The sequence below is a fragment of the Canis lupus genome, chromosome 6 (genome assembly GCF_011100685.1).
Source record: "Canis lupus familiaris isolate Mischka breed German Shepherd chromosome 6, alternate assembly UU_Cfam_GSD_1.0, whole genome shotgun sequence".
NCBI lineage: Eukaryota > Metazoa > Chordata > Mammalia > Carnivora > Canidae > Canis > Canis lupus.
The window spans coordinates 54,245,926-54,253,298 of record NC_049227.1 but is presented as its reverse complement, the minus strand read 5'-3'; the positions used below and the strand labels follow the sequence as shown (position 1 = coordinate 54,253,298).

General features: G+C 41.1%; 1 long non-coding RNA gene across 1 annotated transcript; it reads left to right on the top strand.

The window, feature by feature from the left end:
• Positions 1-784: 784 nt before the first annotated feature.
• LOC119872357 lies at positions 785-3,672 on the top strand. The gene is made up of 3 exons (XR_005360422.1): positions 785-1,266; positions 2,028-2,153; positions 2,432-3,672. It is a non-coding gene; the product is annotated as an uncharacterized LOC119872357 (long non-coding RNA).
• Positions 3,673-7,373: the final 3,701 nt, after the last annotated feature.

The window sequence follows — 7,373 nt, the reverse complement described above, 5'->3', positions numbered from 1 at the left end:
TAAGAGGGATGAGGTGCTGGATAGTTTTTGCCCGCCTGTCTGCCTGCCAGCCTGCCTGTTTTTTTTCCCTACCAGAATGATTTGAATTGACCATCTACATTGAAAAAATTCATTGATTGATGGTTTCATTCTTCCATTCGCTTTGTGCAGGCCCTTTGTAATTTACTTTTATGTTCAGTTTCTGTTTTCTCTTCCTGTCACTTTGCCCCTCTCTTTTTCACTGTATGCATGAGAGTAATTTTCCATTATATTGTTATAGCCAAAGGTCTCTGACAGGGTGGCAGTAAAATGACACAGCTAAGTGATACAGATTTTAATGACTTAATGCTATAATAATTCCTAACAGGAACATAAGTAAAGACAGGGGTGATGTTTTAAAAGACATCAGAATGGGAAGTGGTCCATGGAAAAGTCCTGTATGAGAAATGACTATGGCAAAGAAGGAATCGAAACAAGTGTAGACAAGTGGGTGGAGGTGGGCCCAGAGAATAGACGCTGTTAGCAAAGGGGAACAGTTACAGCAGAGAAAAATAGCATTTTGAAGGTATTTGGCAAAGAGAAAAAAAGGATGACAAAAAGAAAATGTGGACTGGCTTCTTAACAGGGAAAAAGAGCAAATAGGAAATTACAGAAAAAGGACAGAAGGCTTGGCCTGTCTTAGGAGCAGGCTTGGTGACAAAAGTAATAGCAAGAAGAATACTTCCGGTAATAATAGGCAATGAGGAAAGAGCACGGAGAAGCAATGCATCTCAGAATGCCCAGGGTAGGAAAATCGCTGCAGAGCACAAAAGGAGAGAATGGAGGGAGTGCAAGCCAGCTGGCAATTATTTTTGAAACCTCGTGGAAGACTATTAGGTTCCTCGGAGTTTGAAAAGGGAAAGATACCAAATTTTTTTTTGACAGCATGATAAAAATGTGTTAAATGGGTCACAGAGAATCTGAATTTGGTAGGCTTCTTCGGTACGAAGATAAACTCTTAGTAAAAATGAGCAAAAGGGCTAAATGATAAGTGCCCAGCTAACTTGCCCATTGGCCCACATACATGAGTGTCAGATGTACACCTGTTTCCATCCCCGCCCCTCTTTGTGTAAGATCTCATCGTCTGTTATTCTGAAGTTGACTACAAATGCACCTGTGGTAGACGTAAGCACTGTTCACAATCGTTCCGGTTCCCTTTCCTTCTGGGCGCACAAGGAAGGACTATACCTCCTCATCGTGGTACAGATGGACGTGAACTTGTCTGGATGGAAGCATTCAAGGGCTGAGGTATGTTTTGTCATGTTTTTTCTTCCCCTGTGTTTTAAAATATAGTGTATTAACAGAAAATTTGAGATAGACTAAGGCCAGCAGATAAGGAAAGGATCACTTGTAGTAAAGGAAATTTACTATTTCCAGTTTCCAGGAGAAAGAGGCATATGTCGTGTCATACAGGATCACACAGGAAGCCCCAGGGTGCATCACAGGGCAGAGGGAGAGGAAGGATTATGGACAAGAACCTTTTTTGTGGTTCCTATAGGAAGGAATGAGCAAGGCAGCAAAGGCGGGCCTACTGTGGGCTGGTCTGAATTATTTCAGCAGATCCTAGGGCATAGGAGCTGTCCTTTGTTGTCTGGCTCCTAGCCTTGGAGTGATTAGGGCAAGTGGATAGTGGTCCTGGGTGTGAGAGCCCAGACAGCAGAGGTGGTTGTGGTGTTATTTAGTTGGTTTTTAAATGAGAATGCGTCCTCGGAAGGAGGACTCTTCCCAAGGAGAGGGTGACAAGAGAGACAGGAGGCCAAAGCAATGTGACTCAGGCATATCACTGGGTTGCCCAGAACAAGGCATGTCCAGCATATGCCTGTAGGGCAGGTGTTAAGATACCAAGTTTACAGAAGCTAGAAACATGGTTAGTGTGGCCTGCCTCAGGGACCATGGTTGCATGTTCCCAAACAGTCAAAGCAGCGTGGAGTGCTGCTGCCAGTGGCTCCTACCCATCAAGTGACCTCGTGTGAGTAAGAAATAAACCTGTATTTTATTTAAACCTGTAGAACCTGTAGTTCTGTAGTTACGAAGCCACTGAGATCTGGGAGTGATTTCTACCACAGCATGACCTACATTGTCCTGACAATGGACCACCACGCCACTTGTGGTGGGAATTCAGCGAGGTGACACAGGTAAAACACTTCCCAACATAGTCTCAACAGTGTTAGCTATTATTATCATTCTTGGCTAATATGCTTCTGCTAAGTCTGCTCTCTTACTTGTTTTCTGTCATCGGAGAAATTAATATATATCTCAAATAAGATGAGCTGGCTTGTTATGATACGTGGGTATGTGTTTTACATTCCTGATCATGTTTATTCCCAGAATAAAAGAGTAAGGCAGTTATTACTGTAATGACTCATAATAACAACATTAATAATTATGTTGTTGCTATTTTTTCACTTTAAAGATGAGGAAACTGAAGACCAGAGAAGGTACGTAGCTTGCCCATGGTCACACGGCTGAGATGAGATTTGTTCCTCCTGCCAGATTCCAATGCCTGGTCCTAACCACCGAGTTACACCACGTCACACTTCCAGGATGCCTTAGATCAGGGAGATTCAATACAGCGAGATATTTAGCTGAAAAATAAAGAACCCTCTTGGCACAGAAACAGCTTTCCATCAGCTTCACTGTCCAGCTTGCGTGTAGCCTACTCTCTAGTCCCCAGCCTTGGGAGAAATCGAACATCGATCCTGAGGCTGGGACAAGATTGGAAAGTTCTCCTCCCCCAACACACTGCCATGTTCAATGTGGCTGCTTCCACCTCTTTCTCATGCTGCAACCTCCCTCCCACCCAGCTTCAGTCTCTCCCCTGCACACTATTAATTGACTCCTTCCTTTGGCCATTCTTGCTTCTGCTAGAGAAGACGCAAGGTCGATAACCACTTGCTCAATCTCCCTGAAAGCTAGTGGTGGCCGTGAGAAAGAGCGCTGGACCGTGGGACACGAGTGGGGTCTTTTGGGAAAGATGTTTCACTTCTGGCAAAAGAGACAAGCACAAGAGGAGACATTTCTGATACCACCATTTTCCCCTTGTCCCTGCCCTGAAAACAGATGTGGTCACCTGAAGCCACAGAAGTCATCTTCCTACTATGAGGGGATGAGCACAAGAATAAAAAGCCAAGGCTTGTCAGTGACACACTGAGCCACCCGAAAGAGCCAGAGTTCTGATGTTCTCACTGAGCAGCTGTGCTAAAAATAGCAACCACTGGCCCCCTGGCCTCTTGTTATGTAAGAAGAACAAATCTCTTTTGGCTAAAGCTACTGTTGGTCAGGTTTTTCTGTTATTGGCAGCTACGTGTGTTCCCAAATTATATACCATATCATCATAAATCTTCATATACATCATAAAATACCATACTTGGAATTTATTCTAATTTGCATATCTAGTCCTCAATTTTGGAGAATTTAGATTATACCATTTTAACTACTTTAAATAATCCCATGTTGAACATCTTTGTATATAAAGCCTTTTCCATATTTATGATTACTTTCTTTACTCAGGATAGAACTTCCTGGAGTAACTTCAGGCTCTTGACACATATTAACAAAAAGCTTTACGAAAAGTTTGTGTACCAGGGGCACTTGGGTGGTTCAGTTGGTTAAGTATCTGTCTTCTGCTCAGGTCATGATCCCAGTGCCTGGGGATGGAGCCCTGAAGCATCAGGCTCTCTGCTCAGCGGGGAGCCTGCTTCTCCTTCTCCCTCTGCCCATCACTCCCCCTGCTTGTGCTTTCTCTCTCTGTCAAAGAAATAAACTCTTATAAAAAAAAGTTTGCACCAATTCTTAACACTTTGTGTCTTGTAAAATATTGTAATATATGAACTCTGCCCTTGTTTCACAAATATTTTTTAAAAGTGGACAGTCTAAGCAAGTCAGAATGAAGCCCTACATTCTAAATTTTGTGTATTTTCTTCTTAGAAAAAGAAACTTGATGTGTATTTTCAACTTGTTTGAAAAGTATAAAAAAATCTTTCTATAAAATAAAGCATTAATATTATATATCATGGTTGTCTATGAATGGGTTTTTCTTATATTTACCAAGGTGGATGCCCTGATGAGGGGTTGCCAATGCATTAGAGTAAAAAACTAGAATGGAATCTCACAGCTTTTGTGTGGAATCAGACGTTGGCACACTATTTGAAGCACATAGGAAGGGAACAGGTGAAATGAGCTGGGAGACATGGGCCTGGTGCATGTACCTTCAAGGCTTCTTCCCATGCATTATCTCACTTTAGTGTTTAAATGATCTCGTTATTGGTTCCATTGTACAGATAAAGAAATGGTAGCTTGGCAATTTAAATGTCTTGCCAAACTCACATAAACAGAGGCATTGCTAAGACCTAGCGTAAGTGTCTCTGATTCTCGCGTCTCTGCACATCCTATGCTTCCTCATCTCTAAAAATGCAGAGAACAGTGCATGGAGAGGTGGCATGACTTGCCCCACGCAGAGATGGGTCTAGAACCCAGTACTCCATGCGCTTTACATTCCATGTTTGACCTCTGAGGAGAAGCAGTGAAAACATAGTGAATGAGATTTAGCAAAGGCACAGCCAATCCTGATATTTTTCTTCCAAATGACATTGATGCTGTTAGATTGTAGTGGTTAGGTCACATGTCCCTTACCCAGTTTGGGGGATAAAGTTAACCTGATGAAACATCATTTATGATGATGAAAGATTTTCTTTTTTTAAAAAAGATTTTATCTATTTATTCATGAGAGACACACACAGAGAGGCAGAGACCCAGGCAGAGGGAGAAGCAGGCCCCACGCAGGAAGCTCCACGTGGGACTCCATCCCAGGACTCCAGGATCACGCCCTGAGCCAAAGGCAGACGCTCAACCCCTGAGCCACCCAGGCGTCCCAATGAAGGATTTTCTCAAGGAAAAGATACCTGAAGGAGATACTACTGTGAGGCCGCGGGGTTAAAAGTGCAGTCTCAAGTCCAGCAGCTCTGGACTCAAGTCTTAGCTTCACTCTGTGTTAGCCATCGGACCCTGCACAAATTTTTAAAATTTCTCTGTGTCTCAATTCTTCCAGCTGAAAAATTGGCAAAAATAATGGCGTAACACAGGAGGTTTTTGTGAGGATTAAATGCAACAAAAAATACAACCACCGGCTTGGACATAGTAAGTGCTCACTAAATCAGACAAGTCCTAGATTTTAATGATTTTTTTATTTTTTATTTTATTTTTTTATTTTTATTTTTTTGATTTTAATGATTTTGTGATTGCCTTTCCCTTCTTCATTTTCGCAGTGAGCTTTGTCCCTGTGCTGCATGTGTCCTTCACTTCTCTGGCCACCATCTGGCTGAATGCCTTGAATCTAGGTTCCGTTCAACAGACTGAGTGGAGCTTAGAAGTTCGGATTCCAAATGCTATATTTGGACAAAGGCGTTTCACACAGAAGTTTTAAAGTAGATCAGTACAGTGGACTTCTAGTTTGCCAGCCTCCCTTGCAGTGGGTTGGGGTCATTTCTACCTTAAAGATACAACGCAAGGTTTCAGCAGAGACTTGTTGCTCATTACCCTTGCTTCAGATTCAATTCAAATACCTTCAGGAGGGCAGCCCAGGTGGCTCAGCGGTTTAGCGCCGCCTTCAGCCCAGGGTGTGATCCTGGAGACTCGGGATCGAGTCCCACGTCGGGCTCCCTGCATGGAGCCTGCCTCTCCCTCTGCCTGTGTCTCTGGTTCTCTGTGTGTGTGTCTCTCATGAATGAATAAAATCTTTAAAAAAAAATATCTTCAGAGGTTTCTAATTGCCTGAAACCACTTAAGGTTCTTTTTCATACATCCAGTCACCAAACACTTCTGGCACATGAATCATGAGTAGAAAGGATATGTGCGCTTCTGGATCATAGCAGTTAGGAGCCAGCTAGGTGCCCCTTCCCTTGTAGAGATGAAGCCACATGTTCCAGATTGTATAGCTGAAAGATGCACAAGACCTGTCCAGGCCACAGTGGGCTTTATGTTAGTAAAAACAAATATTCATTGCGTTAAGTCATTGAGAATTTGGGGTTTATTTGTTACCAAAGATTAAGAACGTGGTTCGCAAAGTGTGGATCAGGAACCCCCTAGGTATCCCTAAGGCCCTTTCAAGGGGTTTGGCAGGTATAAATAATTTTCATAATAATATTAAGATACCATTTTTCTTTTTCACTCTCATTCTTTCATGATTGCAGCGCAGAGCTTTCCACATGCTATGTGTGATGATGTCATTGCTCTGATGTCTAATGGAATGTGCCTTTGTGTATTCTTGTATTAAAAATGTCTCCGTTTTAACTTCTAATATGGCATATATTGACAGGTATAACCCACACTGACGAAGAATGTTAAAGGCTCCTGGACCAAAGAGTTTGAGGACCACTGGATTAGTCTACTTTGCCTAATACAGATATTATATGGGCAATTTGGAGTGGGCTGTGGTAATCCCAACCCTTTTTCTCCTTAAATTTGATTTTCAAAGTTTTATTTATGAAGAAAATACAGAATAAAATTGAATGAACTTTTAATTCAACAAAGTACTTGATAAAACCAGGGACTGAAAAAAATTGGGAGTTGATGGGATAGTCAGAGATAGGTGCAGAATTTGAAAGCGTGGATCATAGAAAAATTAATGAAACATAGCAGAAGGAATTGTATAGCAGGCACATTTTATTCCTGAGCATGTTAGTCAAATGTTGGTTGATAATTTCTACTCATAACATTAGGAAGAATTTTAGTGAATATGAAAAAAATTGGCAGGTAAGTTTAAGAGGCTGGCTCTGCTCTAATTAATTATTAAATCAAAGGAACTAAGATTTTATAAATACTGCTCTCCACTAGATATTTTATATACATTTAAATTTTTTGATATTTTATATACATTAATAATAATTATTAATCCTTAAAACCCATAAAAAGAATTTTAATTGCAATTTCATTTTATAGATGAAATCAACACTATTATAATCAGAAATTTAACTTTGATATTTTTTAAATCTAATGTCCTTACTTTTTCCATAATGCCAAGCTGTCTTGATAAAATTATCAAGCCAGAGAAAACAGAGATGCAATTATCATGGGGTAAGGGAAGAAGTCATGGCATTTTTTCTGACATTTTCTTTTTGAACAGTTGCCCCTGAAATGCCATTTCTACCCCAAAGACACAATGCAAGTTTTTGGCAAAGGCTTGTGGCTAATTTCTCTTTCTTCAGACCTCAAACATCTTCGGTGTTTTGTCACTGCCTAAAACCACATAAGGTCCTTCCTTGTACATTCAGTCACCAAATATTTATTGAGTTCATATTACATAAGAGACACTGATTTGGATGCTAGAGATACAGAGTGAATAAAACCCACAAACATCT